At 44.0% G+C, this 20,475-nt stretch overlaps 1 protein-coding gene across 1 annotated transcript in view; it reads left to right on the top strand.

Moving 5' to 3' along the window:
* Positions 1 to 20,475, top strand: part of Gapvd1 (GTPase activating protein and VPS9 domains 1) — a 160,471-nt gene that overhangs the window by 96,482 nt on the left and 43,514 nt on the right. The gene's annotated exons all lie outside the window — the stretch shown is intronic.

Genomic DNA, 20,475 nt, shown 5'->3' with positions numbered 1-20,475 from the left:
GCCCGTTATTGTTGCCCGTGCAAAGCAGCCTCGGTGTCTTCGTGGGGTGATGGATGTCCCTCCTGTCATTTGGCACCATTCTGTGAAGGCATGGTTCACTGCCCAGAACTTCAAAGACTAATTCCACTGCCATTTTGTCAAGGAGGTCATCCATTACCAGACGAAGACACTGGGAATCCCATGCAACCAGGTAAAGGCCCTCCTTCTCTTGGATAATGCACCTGCCCACCCGAGCAACAAGGACTTGGTGGCTGAGAATGGGCGCATTAAGTGCATGTTTATGCCACCTAATACGACTGCTCTCATCCAACCAATGGACCAAGGAGTGATTGTGGCAACGAAGAGGCTGTACTGATGGAAGTTCCTGGACGAGTAGATGGTTGTTCTCAAGGACGAGGACGAGCGCAGGGAGGGACGGGACACGCGGGGCCAGCGGACTTTGGAAAACCTTCGCCGCTACAACATCGTCTACAGTCTACAACCGGGCCAGTGCATGGAAGGAAGTCCCTGTCAAGACTCTAGAAAATGGTTGGTCTCGTCTGCTTCTTGGAACAGATGTGGTGCATGATTTCCTAGGTTTTGACGTGGACGATTTCCATGCACGTTTACGTGTGCATGGCGACGATGTTGATTTGGACGAAGTGCGTAAGTGGTTGGATGACGACCTGTCAAGACTCTAGAAAATGGTTGGTCTCGTCTGCTTCTTGGAACAGATGTGGTGCATGATTTCCTAGGTTTTGACGTGGACAATTTCCATGCACGTCTACGTGTGCATGGCGACGATGTTGATGTGGACGAAATGCTTGAGTGGTTGGATGACGACGAGGGCGATCCTGGGTAGCAGACCATGTCTGATATCGAGATCGCATCTTCAGTTGCAGGTGTCAGTACCCAACTTGACGATTCTGACGAGGACGGCGACGATGATGCGGACTCCTCTCAACGTGACATTACTCCATCCATCCCCAAGCTGAGCTCACTCCGGGAACACATAGAGTTTGTTCTTGACATCCTGGAACACCCAGACTGCGACAGGGAGATGGGGTCCTTGGGACTTGTGGAGGAAGTGCGCGCTTTCACGTCAAAATCATCGTTCCTTGTGTCAATCAACCATTGACAGCTTTTTCAGACCCATGACCCCTGCTGTGCCCAGCCCTGGCTCCACACCATTGCCTCCCCAAGACAGACCCTCATCCTCCGAGCCACAGCCCAGCACATCAGGCACGGTGGAGTCGCCACTGGACGTGAGTTTGCGCCTCTCTTCAGAGTCGTCTGCAGTGGGTAGTCCATCACCACATCCCAGCGACGCATCCCTAGGCCACCTGCATCAGCTACTGTCAGACTCTGACAGTGAATAAACAGCAAGAACTCGCCACTAGACCACACGGGAATTTTGCAGCGTTTTGCAGTGAAAAAAACAGTGGGCAGTGTTAAGAAATTAGAATTCTGAGTGCAAAGACTTAAGTGAAGAGTGCAACACTGATTTCATTAAGGTACAATGGAGCGCAAATTAGACTAGAGTGTGTAGTGTTTAGAAAATGGATTTCTGATTGCAAATGACTAAGTTCAGTGCAAGACTTCATGTACAGTGTACTGCAGGTGCTTCAGGTACTCCCTTTTACTGTCAGAACCTGAGAGGAGGAGGGTTATTCATCAAGAAGGCAAGGGACTTGTTGTAAGTACCCAGAATGTTTCATACTGTACTGTATTTTCCATACTTACCCCTCAAACCTCATTTCACTCTTTTATGTCCCTTCTTGGTGTGAATTGGGTCATAGGTGCTATGCATGTCCAGTAGGGAGGTGTTTTTCTGAGTTAGGCTAGGTTAGGGTCCTAAGTACCAGTCCAGGAGCCAGGGACTTGTTGTAAGTACCCAGAATGTTTAATATTGTATATACTCACCTCTAAAACCTCATTCTCTGGTTCTTTTGCATTTATTTCATTCTTGTATGTCCCTCATTGGTGTGAATTGGATCTTAAATAGGTGCTATTCATGTCCAGTTGGGAGTTGTATAGGTGTTTTTCTGAGTCAGGGTAGGTTAGGGTCCATAAGTACAAGTCCAGTAGGCTAGGGCCCACTATCCGGATGGGACCACTTTCCGGACATGCCTTCAGCTCTATTACATCGGATAGTGGAGGGATTACTATATATATATATATATATATATATATATATATTTGTGGTAGGTGGGGGCACCTACCATCCACTCACTCAATGTAGTGCTACTCTCGGGTGTCTGCCCTGTCCTCTCCTCCATCCTTCTTTCCTTCCATCTTCTTCTGTCTTTCTTTCCTTCATTGTTTCCTCGTCTTTCTGCCTGCGGGTGACTTTACACTCCCTCTTCTGTCTTTCATTCCTTCATTCTTTCCTCTTCCTTCTGCCCGTGGGTGACTCTACACTGAGTGACAAGCCAAATGGTTTCCTGTACACCAGGTGGTTTCCTGTACACCAGGAAACCATTTACTATGCTGGGTGGTAACCATATAACCAAATTTTGGCACCTGGTGGTTTGGTGGGTAATTATTGTGCTCCAATCGGATTGAGCCGGTGAAGGTTTATATCTAAGGGGTGGTTGGGGTTTATTGCTCATGTAATGCCACTCAGGGAAGAGTGAGGCTGGTCTCTCTTATCTTAAATGTCAGGACCAACTGCCTAGCCCCGGGCTCCTAGGCTTCTCATGGGGCAACGTACGATTGGATGATGGATGGATAGATTTATATATATACTGTATATATATGTACAGTACCCTCACGTCCAACACGCGTTTGTCCAGCACGATTCGTGTCCAGCACGGAGAGCAAAAAATTAGTCCGATTTAATACAATTTAAATACTACATCATGGGTGCATTAGCATAACACGGACGGAGCTCCGAGAAGTGGGCGAAATTCGCAGAGTTCGCCTCTAGCACGATCACCCCCGGACCAACACGGTCATACTGGATGTTCCCGCGACGCTGACAGCCAATCAAAACTTCCCATCAAGTAGCCTCCCCCACCCGCTATTGTGACGTGATCATGATGTCGCCCACTTAAAAAGGCTTCTGCTCCCACGTGATGTTTTGTTTAAATTTCTTCCGTCACAGCGTCACTCAGTCACATAATTTGCATTGGACGGTGCTTTTTTCTCGCTGCATTTTCTGCCCATGCTACTGCCTTTTACCCTGCTCACGATGCCTAGGAATCCTTCAAGGAACCCCATGAAGTGGTGGCATCTCCCTCAGGCCACCAAACTAGAAATCATTGAGAGGAAGAAGAAAGGGGAGAGGAATTTTGAAGGATTCATGAGGGAAGTTGAGGGGGAGCAGCAGCCATTACCCGGTAGTGACGCCAGCAGCCATTCTCCGGGGACCCAGTAGGACTACCTACAGCCTCTGATACCACCTTCCATTCTCAGCAAGCCCACCAACACTATCCTAAACGGTTAGTTATCATTCATAATACAGTACCATTTATTATAATTACAGTAGTACCAATATATGTATAGGTATATGGTAGGTATTTAGGGTGAGTTTTCCTAGGGTTGCTGACATAATTAATTTTTCCCCTTAAGCTCTGTTGTTTGTCGAACACGTTTTTGGTCCAACACGGGACCCGTGCATGACAGTATTACTGTGTTGGATGCAAGGGTACTGCATATATATATATATATATATATATATATATATATATATATATATATATGTATATATATGTATATATATATAAATATATATGTATATATATATATATATATATATATATATATATATATATATATATATGTATATATATATATATATATATGTATATATATATATATATATATATATATATATATATATATATATATATATATACTATATATACTATATATATTTTCTGGTTAGGAGGGCCGATAGGAGGTTAGTGAGGGATGTTAAAGTTATAGGAAGTGAGGAGTGTGTGCAGCAGCACAAACTATTGATTTGCGATATGGTGCTTAAGGAACAAGTGATGAAAAAGAGGACTTATGTACCTAGGAGGAAAATATGGAAGCTGAAAAACCAAGTAGTAAGGGATGCCTTCTATAGCGAGTTGAGGAGAGAGGTGGCTGAACAGGGAGCTGTAGACAGAGGCGTTAATGAACAGTACAGAGCCCTGAAGAACAATTTCTTGAGAGTTACTGATGTAACATGCGGCTGGACAAGAGGACCACCAAGACATAAAGTAACTTGGTGGTGGGATGAGGGTGTAGAAGCTGCAATTAAGGAGAAAAGAAGGCTTTTCCGGGAATGGAAGAAGGGTGGTAGCAAAGAGGAATATTTGGCTGCCAAGCGTAGGGCTGGAAGAGAGGTATACAGGGCAAAGTCTGAGTCACAGAGACAATTACTTGATAATCTAAATCATGGGGAAAGGAAAAATATATTTAGGGTGGCAGGTCAGGTGAAGAGGGATAATCGGGATATCATAGGTGAGCAGTGTGTGAAGAATGATGAAGGAAGGGTAGTGGTGAACAGTTAGGATATTAAAGATGCATGGAGAGAGTATTATAACCGGTTGTTGAATGAGGAGTTTGACTGGGACAGGGAAGGTTTGGAGCCAGCAGATCCAGTGTCTGGCCCTTGGCCTTTGATTGATACTGCTACTGTGAGTGAGGCAATAGGCAGGATGAGGGTGGGGAAGGCAGCAGGTTTGTTGGGGTTGACTGCCGAAATGTTGAAGGCCTCAGGCGATATAGGGGTGAGTTTAGTCACTGACCTGATAAATAGGATTATTTATGAGTGTGTTGTCCCAGATGATTGGCTGAAGAGTGTAATTGTAAATGTGTATAAAGGGAAGGGTGATGCCCTGGAAAGAGGAAATTATAGAGGTATAAAGCTTTTAGATCAGATAATGAAGGTAATGGAGAGAGTTTTAGAAGGTATGATTAGAGAAAGAGTGAATATTGATGAGATGCAGTTTGGGTTCATGCCAGGTAGGGGGACCACTGATGCCATATTCATTGTTCGCAGCTTCAGGAAAAATATATTGGTAGGAGAAGGGATCTTTATTTTGTTTTTGTTGATTTGGAAAAGGCCTTTGACAGAGTCCCTAGAGAGGTGGTGAAGTGGGCAGTGAGAAAGCTTGGCTTGGAGGAGTGGCTGGTTAGGGTGGTTATGGCCATGTATGTGGGTGCTCACACCCAGGTGAGAGTGAATGGAGATTTGAGTGATGAGTTTTCCGTGAATGTTGGTGTGCATCAGGGGTCAGTCTTGAGTCCCATGTTGTTTATCATGATACTTGAAGCCCTTTCACATGACTTTAGAAACGGACTCCCGTGGGAGTTGTTGTATGCTGATGATTTGGTGTTGATTGCAGAGAATGAAAGGGAGGCGGAGGAAAGGTTTAGGAAGTGGAGAGATGGTATGGGGCAAAAGGGTTTAAGGGTAAATGCAGATAAAACAAAAGTGATGATATCTAGGGTTGGTGGCGGTACTGTCAAAGACGAGGGAGAGTGGCCATGTGCAGTTTGCCACAAGGGCGTGGGAAGTAATTCCATCTTGTGTGGTGTGTGTGATAAATGGGTGCATAAGAGATGTAGTGGTATCAGAGGTAGACTGCGAGATAATGCTGATTTTATGTGTACAGCGTGCCGGGGTGAGCAGGTGGAGATTGTCAGACGTGAAAGGATTGAACTTGCTGGTGAATCTCTTGAGTGTGTGGAAGAGTTTTGTTATTTGGGAGACATGTTGTGTGCTGGAGGTGGGGCTGGAGCTAGTGGATAGGGTGAGAAGTGTTTGGAAGAAGTTCAGGGAGCTCTTGCCTCTCCTGACATTGAGAGGGCTCTCCCTACGTGCTAAGGGGTCTTTGTATGCAGCATGTGTTAGGAGTGTAATGCTGTATGGCAGTGAGACCTGGGCAGTGAAGGAGGAAGATATTCGCCGGCTCAGACGTACAGAAATGACAATGATTAGGTGGATGTGCAGTGCGTCCCTGCGTCCAAGGCCTGGAGGGGCTGGGTTTCCAATGGAAGAGTTGAGAGGTAGGATGGGACTGGAGTGTATTGGTGTTGTGATGAGGAGAGGTAGATTGAGGTGGTTTGGACATGTGGAGAAGATGGGGGATGATAATTGGGTGAGGAAGGTGAGAAGTGTTAATATTGGGGGTGGGGTTATGAGGGGTAGACCAAGAAAGACATGGGACGAGGTCATTAAGTGTGACCTTAGGGTTAAGGGACTGAACAGGGAGGCTGCAATGGATCGTGCAGCGTGGAGAGCCGCCATTAGGTGACCAAGGCCGACACATGCAAGCATGTTGGAGCCTTTAAAAACGAAACGATATATATATATATATATATATATATATATATATATATATACACACATACATACATACATATACAAGGTGCTACCCGATAGTTTCAGTAATTTGAATATTGTCGGAAAATAAGTTATCTTACCTCCTAGTTCTCACTGTCACCTTCGAGGTAGTCCCTTTGGGCATGTATACAGTGGTCCCAGAATTTTTTCCATGAGGCCATGCATCCCTGGAAGGCTTCAGACTTGATGGTCTTGAGCACCTCCTGTGATTCTGTCTGGATCTCCTCAATCGAGTCAAATCGACACCCTTTCAGTCATAATTTCAGCTTGGGAAACAGGAAGATGTCGCAGGGGGCAAGGTCAAGCGAATAGGGTGGGTGGGGAATGACTACCGTGTTAGTGGAAAGCAGGAACTGCCAGACAGCAATTGATGTATGTCCTTGTTCTTCCACTGTTCTGGACTTTTGCAGTGGATGTTCACCCTCAGACACTGCAAAACTTCACAATAAAATTCCGCTGAATATTGACTGGGTGGGACGAATTCCGTGTGAACAATCCCTTGGATATTGAAGAAAATGATCAACATCGACTTGACATTGTTGCGAACATGACGCTCTTTTTTTTTTGGCCTCAGTGAATTGGGAGACTTCCATTGTGATGGCTGCTGCTTTATCTTCGGGTCATAACCATAAACCCATGATTCATCACCAGTTATGACCTTGGAGATGAAGGTAGCATCATCTCTGACCTGATTCTTGAGCTCCCTATAAACTGCAACGCGATGTGCCTTCTGCTCGTCACTCAGCAGTCTTAACAAATTTTTCAGCGATGCGTCTCATGCACAACATGTCCCACAGAATGCGTTGCACGCTCCCTTGTCCCACAGAATGCGTTGCACGCTCCCTTACGACAGTCCAACAATATCACAAACATCATGGATAGTTCGTGTATGATCTTCAAGGATAGCCCGGCGAAAATTTCCTACGTTTTTTGGTATTGTTGCCGTTGACGGTCGTCCAGAACGGTCATCGTCTTCGACAGATGTTCGTCCTTCTTTGAACCACTTCTACCAGAAAAATGCTCTGCTTTTGGAGATGGCATTGTCACCAAAGGCTTGCTGAAGCAACCGGTGAGTTTCTGCAGCCGTCAGGTTGTTCTTGAAGCAAAACTTGATGCAGGTTCTTTGTTCTGTGAGGTCTGCCATTGCAAAACCGCCAAACCACCTGCATACCATGTTACAATAGTATGCGTAGCACAAAACACATCTGCTCACAGACGCGGCTGGGGCCACACTGATGCACAAGGGGTGCTGCTAACTCATCCTAGTGGCAAAAGGCTAAACTGCAAATGGTTGGCTCCCTCTGTTCAAATTAGTGGAACTTTTGGGTATCTATCTGTCTAACAATTGCCAGAAGCCTCAATCCCGTTTGGGGTGGCCACAAACAAATCGCCTCCACGTCGCCCTGTCCCCCGCCATTTCACTCCCCTGCTCCCAACTCACACCCCCCTCTCTCATATACCTCTCCACCCCATCCCTCCATCTCATCCTCGGCCTCCCCCTCCCTCTTCCCCCCTCCACGTCACTCACATACACTCTCTTCGTCAGTCTTTCACCCTCCATCCTCTCCACATGGCCAAACCACCTCAGTGTGTTCCTCATAATGCATCCTATCACATCCACATCCACACCACAACGCTCCTTTATATCCTCATTCATCAGCCTGTCTCTCCATGTGACTCCACAGGCTTCTCTTAAATAACTCATTTCCACTGCTCTCACTCTTGACTTGTGTCCTTCCAACAGCGTCCAAGCTTCACTTCCATACGTTAGAGTTGGTATCACAATACTGTCATGTAGTAACTTTTTCACTTCCATGCTCACTTCCCTGTTTCTTATCACTGCTTTCAAAGAACGAGCAGCCTTTCTTCCCTGCTGTACCCTTTCAAGCACTTCATCCTCCAAACCTCCATCCTTACTCATCACACTACCCAAGTACTTAAACGTACTCACATTTTCCAATTCCTCACCATCCAACCTCGCTGTACATTCACTGACTTCACCTCTCTCAAAGACCATCACTTTACTCTTCCCGACATTCACCTTTAGATTCCGTTTCTTACACACTCTCCCAAACTCATCCACCAAACCTTGCAGCTCCCCTTCATCTTCATTCAACAACACAGTATCATCTGCAAACAACAGTACAGGGAGTTTCCAAACACTATCCTCTCTCACCAGGGCCACTCCAACATCCACTACCCTACCTTGTACCTCTTTTATTACCTCATCCATGGACAGATTGAGCAACCATGGAGACATGACACATCCCTGTTTCAACCCAACTTTCAAAGAGAAAAATTCACTTAGTTCACCATCCACACGCACTGCAGCCTTCGCACCATCATACATACTCTTCACACATTCAAGAACTTCCCATCTACTCCATATATTCTTAACACTTTCCACAATCCTTGTCTATCCACCCTGTCATATGCTTTCTCCAAATCCATGAAAGCCGCATACAACTTCTTTCCTTTCTCTAGAAACTTTTCCATTAAAGATCTAAGAATGAATATCTGATCTACACAACCTCTTCCCTTCCTAAAGCCTCCCTGTTCTTCTCCAACTAATTCCTCTGTTCTTTCTCTAACTCTGTCAATAAGTATCCTACCATACATTTTTCCTGTTATACTAAGAAGACAAATGCCCCTATGATTACCACACACTTCTTTTTCCCCTTTCTCTTTGTACAAGGGAATAATTATACCTGACTTCCAATCCTCTGGGACTCTACCTTCCTCCCAGGCCAATATACACATCTTCCACATCCATTCTACTACTATCTCTTCCCCATGCATCAGCATTTCACCACACACTCCATCAATTCCTGGGGCTTTCCCCAATTTAACACTCTTCATTGCTTCCACAACTTCTATCCTACTGATTTCGTCCTGTCTTCTCACCTCCCTCCTTCTCCCAGCCATTCCCCAGCCACTTATACTCGCATTACTTCCATCCTGTATGTTCAACAATTCCTTAAAGTGTAGCACCTTATATATGTACATTTTTTTCGTTTCGTTTCGTTTTTAAAGGCTCCAACATGCTTGCATGTGTCGACCTTGGTCACCTAATGGCGGCTCTCCACACTGCACGATCCATTGCAGCCTCCCTGTTCAGTCCCTTAACCCTAAGGTCACACTTAATGACCTCATCCCATGTCTTTCTCGGTCTACCCCTCATAACCCCACCCCCAATATTAACACTTCTCACCTTCCTCACCCAATTATCATCCCCCATCTTCTCCACATGTCCAAACCACCTCAATCTACCTCTCCTCATCACAACACCAATACACTCCAGTCCCATCCTACCTCTCAACTCTTCCATTGGAAACCCAGCCCCTCCAGGCCTTGGACGCAGGGACGCACTGCACATCCACCTAATCATTGTCATTTCTGTACGTCTGAGCCGGCGAATATCTTCCTTCTTCACTGCCCAGGTCTCACTGCCATACAGGATTACACTCCTAACACATGCTGCATACAAAGACCCCTTAGCACGTAGGGAGAGCCCTCTCAATGTCAGGAGAGGCAAGAGCTCCCTGAACTTCTTCCAACCACTTCTCACCCTAGCCACAGAGCTAGCTCCAGCCCCACCTCCAGCACACAACATGTCTCCCAAATAACAAAACTCTTCCACACACTCAAGAGATTCACCAGCAAGTTCAATCCTTTCACGTCTGACAATCTTCACCTGCTTACCCCGGCACGCCGCACACATAAAATCAACATTATCTTGCAGTCTACCTCTGATACCATTATATATATATATATATATATATATATATATATATATATATATATATATATATACGTAATGTGTGTATATATATATATATATATATATATATATATAGTGTGTGTGTGTGTATATATATATATATATATATATATATATCTTTTATGTTTTTATATATATATATATATATACAGTATATATATATATATATATATATATATATATATATATATCCATCATCTAATCCTACATTGCACCATGAGTAGCGTAGGTATATATATATATATATATATATATATATATATATATATATATATAGTAACCTCTCAACTAACGTGAGTTTAAAGAACGCGTTCTTGTTTTAACAGGAGCAAATATTTAAGGAGATATGTTTAACTAACAAGGGTTTCTCGAGTTAACGCGGCTTTACATGTACATGATGGTTTCAAATTAGCCATGCGCGCCTTGGACTGTCCCGAGCTGATAGACCATGTGTGGCAGTTTATCCATAAATACAATTTTTGATTTGCCTGTTGCTTAAACTGGTTTTATTCGAACTATAATATTCGATAATGACGTTTGGCCTCATTCTGAGCAATTTGGCTCACTTTCGGACAAAATTTGGCCAGGAAAGTGATGGCACATCTAAATTGTTACAGCTTGATGCTGCAGAACAGAAAGAAGAAAACCACTCAAACCAATATAGAGCAGTTCTTTATGAAGAAGACAGAAAACTTAAGGGAGTTATCTTCATCACCAGTAGCACTGGAGTCAGAGGAAGAGGAAGAGGAAGAGGAAGGACAGCAGATTGAGGAGGGACAACAAATTTAGGGTGGGGAGCGGCGGGAGGTGGGGGAGCGGGGTGAGGAGGGACAGCAGCAGACGACGAGTGATGCATAGATGAAATGAGGCTGTGTGTTGTTATTGTTTGTGACCTACTTAATGTAATGAAGATGTTGCTTTTACTGTAGTGTTTTTATGACTTACTAATGCATTAATAATGTTGAGGAACTTTCACAATGTCATGAATGAAGCAGAATTGAAAGAAAATCCACGTAAGAAACAAAAACAGTATATGTATTTGGGGAGATTAAACAGCGCTTTGGCCCAGTCAGGGCTGAAATGTTGTTTACAGTATTTCTCCCCAAATATACTGTGTTTGTTTTTTACGTGGATTTTCTTTCAAATTAATATTGTTGCTTTTAAGTTTAGAGTAGCATAACTCCCCAAATGGGTAGACTTTCCCAGAGTCCAGGAACGTAACCCCCAATATTACCATTGTTTCTTATGGGAAAATTATGTTTAACTAACGTGTTTTTAACTAACGCGACCTCTCCAGGAACCTAACCCTCGCATTATTTGAGAGGTTACTATATATATATATATATATATATATATACAATAGGTTCGCACAGTGTGCGTCATCACAGTGCGCGATTTGCATTGTTCGTGAGTGACCAAAAATCATAACCAAAAACCCTTGAATGCGCGAGTTTATCGCACAGAACGCAAGGCAGAGGCAAGGAGTGGCTCAAAAATGCCATTTTCTATTAGTGCGCGACCACCCCTCACACAGCGCATCACGTGTCGTCATGTTGATGTGCAGAAATTCCCGGGCATTCTACTGCGCAGCTTGGGGTACAAGGGAGCGGGCGCGCCATTACAGTCCTGGCTCGTGCACTGTGTGGATCTGCTCTCTACAGCTAACCTGTCGTGTACAACATGTGGTGTTTTTTGTGCTCCTCCATCCTTGCCTTTGCTTCGCCACACCATGGCTCCAACCCCAAGAGTTAAGAAACTTCTGATGCATGCCACCAAGTTAAAGATCATTAAAATGAAGGAGGAGGGTCAAGGAAACACTGCCATCGGGAGAGCCCTGGGACTGGCTGAATCTACAGTGTGAACTGTGTGGAAGAACTGTGAAGCCATAAAGGCTTTAGTGAAGACGTATGGTGCCTCTGACCTAGACGGCCGTTCGCGGGTGGGAAATCGTGCTATGATACTAATGGAGCGCTATCTTGCCACCTTCATAATGAAGAAGGAAAAGGAAGGTGTTCCACTGAATGGAAGATTTATTCGGAACCAAGCCCAGCTCTTTTACAAGGCAGCATCTCGCAGGTTAAAAGTGGAAAAACCTTTCAGGGCATCGGTTGGATGGCTGGACCGTTTTCTCAAGCGCAAGGAACTCCGTTACGTGAAAGTGTCTGGTGAACGTGCCTCTGCCGACAAGCTGGCCGCGAGAGACTATCCTGCGATATTTAGAGCAATTATTGAAGAGGGACAGTACACCAAGGACCAGATCTATAACATTGATGAAACGTCGTTATATTACAAGGCCATGCCCAAATCAACTTACATCGCTAAAAGACAGAAACAAGCCCCTGGTCGCAAGCTCCAGAAATGTAAGATGACGGTAATGTTCACTGTAAACCTGTCTGGGAGCCACAAGATGAGGCCAGTTGTTGTACACACAGCTTCACACCCAAGGTGCTACAAAAACCTCATGAACATGGATGCAAGTGGCGTGTATTGGTACAAGTCCGCAAATGGTTGGATGACCGGAAACATTATGGCAGACTGATTAACAAGGCAGTGTGTCCCTGATGCCAGGGCCAAGTGTTGGGAACTGGGCATTCCATTTAAGATGCTCCTTGTGCTTGATAATGCACCAAGTCACCCTCCATACCTTGAAGATCTGCATAAGGATTGTCGTGTCGTGCTTCTGCCGCCCTGCACGATGTCACTAGTGCAGCCACTTGATCAAGAACTAATCGCCACTGTGAAGCACTTCTACCATAAGCAAGTGTACGACTACCTACGCAGGAAGACCGACACACAAGAGGAGCATCATGCCCTACAAGATCACGACAAAGACCTTGATGAGGCATCTGCTCCCGTTCCATCTCCACCAGCACCTGTATCCCGATCTGTCACAGATGCCATGACTGTTGAGGCATTTTGGCGTAATTTTACGGTGAAGGACACAGTTGAATTTCTCCTATAAGCCTGGCACCAGATTACACCTGCAACGGTGAACCATGCGTGGCAAATGCTTGTGCCTCACTTATGCACGACCCAGGAGATGGCCATTCAACCACTGGCTGAGGCTGAGGCAACAACATTGACAGCAGCACAAGCTGTACCAGGTTTCGAGGACGTTACATTGGCGGACATACAAGAAGTGCACACTGCTACTGAGGAACAGCCTCCCGAGGAAGTGTTGCAACGGATAGACGAGGCTGACGCAGAGCCCGACGCCAGGCAGAGTCAAGTTGAGCAGCCTAGCGTGATGGAAGGCAGGACTGAGCTGTATATGTCAAACATTAGCAAGATCCTTGCTGCCGTGGATAAGCTCAAGGAAGAGGTGAAGGAACAGGAAGTGAGCAACCTAAGAATAGAGGAACTTCTGGTTGGTATTGACAAACTCTTCCGTTTCTACACAGACAGGCACAGGGAAGAAATAAACAGGAGAAGACAGACGCTCATAACAAGCTAGACACAGCGGGCTCAAGGTGGTGAAATTGCGGAACCAGCGACATCATCTGCTCCTGTTCCTGTTGAGGATGAAGAGGATGCAATGTCAGAAGTGTCAGCATTGGACTTTGAAGGGTTTATGGCCAAAGTGAGTGACTTGGATACTCCTGGGGAAGGTGCTCAAGAGGAGTCTGTGGAGGGAAGTGTTGGTGCGGTGGGGAGTGCGGCGCTGTAAGTGTTGCCGCGCCTCAGAACCCCTGTTATTTAAGGTCATCAGGCCTGTTATCTACTGTTGTTAAGGTGACTACCCATATTTTTGTTATTGTAGTTATAGCTTTAGTACAATGTCTGAAAAATATAACCTTTATTATGTCTCTAAGGGCCAAAAAATGTCCTGGTATGAGGGGGTACCGCCCATATGTAATTATTCCCATAAGATTATGTATTCCCGGTACGCAAATTCCCAGTGCGCGAGGTCATGGACTGCCCAATCTCTCACGCACTGTGCGAGCCTACTCTGTGTGTATATATATATATATATATATATATATATATATATATATATATATATATATATATATACCGTATATATATATATATATATATATATATATATATATATATATATATATACCGTATATATATATATCCACAGTAATCCCTGTACTTACCGGACGCCCACTTTCCGGACATCCCCACTTACCAGATATTGTGGGCCTGGACCTTTGGAACCCAAAAATGGCCAAAAAAGAAAAAAAATCCCCCCAAAATCCAAGTTTTTTCCCACCCATAATTTGAAATTGCTGCGTGGCGCCGAACAGCTGTTACACCACGGACCCTCACCCCTTCCTTCCTGCCCCCTCCCCCTCCATCAGGGTTGCAATTTGGTAAATGTGGGCCAATTTGGTCATGAAATATTTGTTTGGTAATGAATCAGAGTAATGCATTACCAAACGGATTTTTCACATGTATGAGGATACACAGGATGGAGATGGTGGATTGTTTGCTTTCTCTGATTAATCTGCTAACGTACATAGCATGAAAATAATCATCATACTGTTAATTATAAGAGTGATTACATGTATTTCCACTTGTATATATAATTAGTGAAGAATAAATGTTAGCTTTATGAATTTGGTAATGAAGAGTTAGATTTTGTAATGAAACTGAGGACTTTGGTAATGTGGCCATTGCAGTCTGGCAACTCTGTTTCCCCCTCACCAACACCCAAACAGTTATTGCCTAACTTCGATCACGAGTGGTAGCATATCGTAATGGAAGCCACACGTGCTCATTTTTTTGTGAATAAACAGTGAATAAACTGCAATACCTCGCCACTAGACCACACGGGAATTTACAGTGATGTGCAGTATTAAGAAATTAGAATTTAGAGTGCAAAGGATTAACTGTGGAGTGCAAACCTGGCGGTTGAAACTGGCCTGATGCAATTAACAATGTGTAGTGTTAAACAGTTATAACTTACAGTGCAAAGAATTACTGTAAGTCCAGCACAACACTGGATTACTGTACATGCTTCAAGAACATTTTCACCACTGCCAAAACCTTGCAAAAGGCGGCCACAAATGTGCTGTAAGTACCCTGGCTGAGGTACAGTCACTTCTAAATCCTCATTCTTTGGTCCCTTTTCATTTATATCATGCTTTATGTCCATTATTGGTGTGAATAGGGTCTTAAATAGGTTTAAATAGGTGCTATTCATGTCCGGTAGGGAGCTATTTAGGTGGCTTTCAATGTTAGGCTGGGTTAGGGTCCATAAGTACCAGTCCAGGAGGCAGGGGCCCACTATCTGGATGGGTCCACTATCCAGACATGCCTTTGGCTCTGTTACGTCGGATAGTGGAGGGATTACTGTATACTGCATATACAGTATGCGCGAATGAAAATGTCACTGCCCCGCCTCCACCTGTTGCGTCATGCCTGTAAATACAAAAGTATGAGGAAACAATAAAAAAGTGAATACTCTCCTATTTTTTAGTACTTTATTGGGTAGCCTCGGCTCTTGTGAACCTTAAGTAGTCTCCTCGGCATCGAGTCCACAACTCTATGGATGAATCTTGGGTCAATATTGTTCCAAATCTTCCTAATGGCGTCCTGAAGCTTGGGCACGGACAATGTGTCACAGTCACGCAGTTCACTCTTAATTTTGGACCAAATGTTCTCAATAGGATTGAGATCTGGGCTATTTCCAGGCCACGGATTAAAATAAGGCACTAAGCAATTATTCAACCACTGCACAACTGACTTAGTACTATGACATGGCGCACCATCCTGCATGAAAATATTGGCCTTACACTTTCTCATGCACCCTGGTAGCTTATCACACAGCAGCTCCAAATAATTTGCTTGGTTCATTTGCGTATTCTTAGGCAAGAACACAAGTTCTCCCATCCCATGGTAAGAAAATGTTCCCCAAACCATCACAGAGTCAGGGTGCTTGATGATGTGCCACATGTACCTTGGGTCCAGAGGATCACTGCCCCGGCCTATACACATACTTGCACTGGTTGTCAGTTACAAAAATGGTTGACTCATCACTCCACAATACTTTTCTCCACTGGTTAAGAGTCCAACCTTTGTGTTTCAGAGCAAATTTAACCCTGTTATGACGATGGAGCTTAGTTACCCTCAGTTTAGGCAGCACGCAGCAACGCCTGAAACCCAGTCTCTTGTGTACATTATCCTGAATAGTTCGTATGGCCACTCCTGATAAGAATCTGGGATTCCGAACCTTCAGTTCACGGGCGGTAAGGGTGGGATTGGCCTCCAGCTCCCGCTTCAAAACATGCAGGGTACGATCAGACACTTTTCGCTTCTTCCCAGGCCGTGGCTTGTGCGAGGGTTGCTAGCTAGCAACACCCTCCCTGATTTTCTTCACCCAACGTTGGGCAGTCCTAACTGATATCCCAACGTTTTGAGCGAACTCCTTCGTTGTTTTGTCCTCCTTATGAAGTGCACACACCACTGATATCTGTGCAGGTGTCAAATTAGGCTCGGCAGGCATAGTGGGTATGTGGGCGGGCAGGAAAGGCCAGCAATGCAGGCTGAAACGTGGTCCAACTCGGCCCTCTCATGCATGTACGTATAACCCTTACAGAGGCAAGGAGGGCACTGAGCTGGTCTTGCCTGAGTTGTGGGTTGTCATTGTCCGGACACTGTTGCCAGACGTACGATCAGCTGGGTATCATGTGAACTTGCGGGGGTTGTGAAATTGCGCGAATGAAAGTGGTGGTGACACTTTCATTCGCGCCTACTGTATATATATATATATATATATATATATATACTGTATATATATATATATATATATATATATATACATATATACAAAATTTACATACAGTAAGTCCTCGTGTGTGGACGCATTTTACTTCGACGCCTCGTTTTTTGCACAAGAAAAAAAGTTTCCGAGTTGTCTGACAATTCGCTAATATCCCCACAATTCAATGCTCCCAGCTAGCAGCTGACACTCAGCAGATGATGCATACCGATGCTCAGTCTAGGCACTGTCCATTTTTCTGTGCAATAGTTTTCCATGATCTTTATACAGCAGGTCCAGTGGGACAGTAGACACACGTGGGTTTGTTGTTGTTTATGATCGTAATATACGATCTTCAGCCGTGTCGTGAATACACAGCAGGTCCAACTGGGCAGTAGACACATGCAAGTTTGTTATTGTTTGTGATTGTAACGTATGATCTTCAGCTGTGTCGTGCTACTATTTTTTAACAAAGAATCATTACATGTTTCTCGTAACACTATTTATTTTTGCTTTGATGGACAAATACCTGAAATGGATGTAAAATAAAGCTTATCGATATTTAAGGAAGGAAAGAATAATAAGTGACCGAGTACAGAGATGGTAGACTCAGCCCACCAATTTTTTATTCTATTTGACTATATTACAGCCTCTCTTCCATGTATCAGTGAGTAAAATAATGTTGTTATAATTTCTTCCTTCCTTTTAGTGACAAAGAGGGCACATAAAATGACCAGGGTTTAATTGACCTACTTTGATGTCGAAAATTAAATAATCTGGTGAAAAGTGGCAACTTTTCCTTGGTTAGTGACATCGGGAACTAGTCCACCCACTCTTAACATACCTTCACTTGGCACTCAAGCCAGTCTTCACTTTATTTCTGGTAAGGATTTTTGGTGTTGCAGCTCTTTATAACAGTTTGAAATGTCTTCTCAAGCACATGTTTATTGTGTTATGCTGTTTTAGCACTACCAAACACTCTTCATTTAATTTTGGGTAGGGCCTGTTTGGTGTTATAGTACTTTCTGATAGGGTAGGTACATGTCCCACCGGAATGCTCCTTTATTTTTCCCATTGATTCTTAACTTCACAATTTGATGTTTCACCATTCGTGAGGTTTTGGCGGAACATCCAAGCTGCAAAAACGAGTAGTTACTGTATATAAATACTGTATACTGTATATATATCATATCTCATCTCATTAGCCGTTTGGATATCCACTGCAGGACCGGCCTATCCCGACCGAAGTGGGGACAATACAGCCAATGTATCTCTACCTAGTGGCTTAGGCTGTCTGGTAGAGATTTTATGTATGGTGAGAAGTGCATGTATGTTTAATGGTAGTGTTGGAGTGGCTTTGGATGTGTGTGTAGTCTGTGAACCAAGTGTATTCGCCCCGCGCGAGCCAACTGGGTGCAAGCATATTTTATTGTATGCGACACTGGTTCAACCACAGCACCCCTTGTGTCCGCCAAAGTAGTATGTGGCCAGAAGAACACTCCCAAAGTTTATTACCCTGGTGGGGCATGAACCTTCATTCTTCAGTGTACGAAAACACACACTTACCACTGTACCACAAAGGCTTCATATATATATATATATATATATATATATGTGTGTGTGTGTGTGTGTGTGTGTACGTACAGGTATACAATATCTTGATATACGATACCCCTTAACGATGGGGGTAAAAATACCACCATACCCCACCTAACGATGGGCAGACCTCGGTTTAACGATGGGTTTTGATTTTTTTTTTTTTACCAATTTTGATAATATTTAAGACAAATTGTGTGTTTAAGTTAGGGTGAACATTGTCATTTTGGGGTACAGTTTACTAAGCTTTATTTTTTCCAGACATATATTTGATGATTTTCAAATTTTTTTTGTCGGTTTTAGTGAGTGATTTACAGGTGTTAGGCTTAGGTTAGCATCTCTTACAGCATGTATATTCAGTATATATATATATATATATATATATATATATATATATATATATACAGCCGGCACAATGGAAGTCTGGACCCTCTAATTCGCACCATATATTTGGTAGGGTCCAAGAAATATTGTAGGAAAATTCCTGTAGTCAGTGGATTTTTTTCTGGTGGCTTCTAGCAACTTTACAGGCTTACCACCACATGCTGTGAGATTATTAGCTCAGTGCCTGCCTGACTTTGGGTGGGAGAGCACGTCAGATTTTCTTGTCCTGCCTGGCCCTTGTTAATTTCAAAGCTCTCGTTTTCACACCCTCCTCTGCCTTAGTGAATCATTGGAGTTGGGTCCGAAGCCACTAACTGATGTAGGAAAAGCCCGAATTTTAACTATGAGAGAGGAAAATGTAAAAATTAAGGAGAGGCTTCAGTGCAGCAGTACGGCTGGGGATCTTGAAGTCTTTCTGAAGTCGATGCTGTATGGTTCTTTCAGACACATCTTTCAGCAATTCTGGGAACATATCTTTCAGCTGTCTAGCAGTCAAACATGGATCTTTTATCACAGCTTGCTTCAATAACCTGTCTGTAGTTGGTGATGTCTTCCTTTTAGGTCCTAGCCTGTCTTTATGTTGGGGAATTGTGTTTTTTGGCAGGTGGCGGGCAGGAGCGAGGAGTGCCATAACGGTAGATTTTCCTCACCCATTTCAAATACAAATATCCTTAATTTTTATATTTTCCTCTCTCATAGTTAAAATTCGGGCTTTTTCTACATCAGTTAATGGCTTGGGACCCATCTCCAATGATTCACTAAGGCAGAGGAGGGTGTGAAAACGAGAGCTTTGAAATTAACAAGTGCCAGGCAGGACAAGAAAATTTGACGTGCTTTCCCATCCAAAGTCAGGCAGGCACTGAGCTCATAATCTCAGCATTTGGTGGTAAGCCTATAAAGTTGCTAGAAGCCACCAGAAAAAAATCCACCAAATTTTCCTACAATATTTCTTGGACCCTACCAAATATATGGTGCGAATTAGAGGGTCCAGACTTCCATTGCGCCGACTGTATATATATACACAGTACCCTCACGTCCAACACGCATTTGTCCAGCACGATTTGCGTCCAGCACAGATAGCAAAAAATTAGTATGATTTAATACAGTTTAATTACTGTAACACAGGTGCGTTAGCATAACACAGACGAAACTCCAAGAAGTAGGCAAAATCCGCAGAGTTCGCCTCCAGCACGATCATCCCTGGTCCAACACGGTCGTACTGGACGTTCCCTTGACGCTGACAGCCAATCAAAACTTCCAATCAAGTAGCCTCCCCAGCCTGCTATCGTGACGTGATCATGATGTCGCCCAATTAAAAACGCTTCTGCTCTCACGTGGTTTTGTTTAAATTTCTCCTGTCACAGCGCCACTCAGTAGCATAATTCACATTGGACGGTGCTTTTTTCTTACTGCATTTTCTGCCCTTGCTACTGCATTTTACCCTGCTTACGATGCCTAGGAAGCCTTCTGAGAACCCAAAGAAGCGGCAGCACCTCCCTCAGGCCACCAAGCTAGAAATCATCAAGAGGAAGAAGAAAGAGGAGAGGAATGTGGACATCGCCAAGGCCTACAACGTGATTGAAGCCAGCATGAGGACCATAATAAAAAACCAAGACAAGATTCTGGCGGCAGTGAAGGCTTATGGAGGCGAGCCTAAAAGGTTAGTTATCATTCGTAGCACAGTAC

Source organism: Coenobita brevimanus, chromosome 50 (assembly GCF_032717465.1).
Source record: "Coenobita brevimanus isolate Jiangsu-jjx chromosome 50, ASM3271746v2, whole genome shotgun sequence".
Taxonomy (NCBI): domain Eukaryota; kingdom Metazoa; phylum Arthropoda; class Malacostraca; order Decapoda; family Coenobitidae; genus Coenobita; species Coenobita brevimanus.
This window is presented reverse-complemented; position numbering and strand designations above follow the sequence as displayed.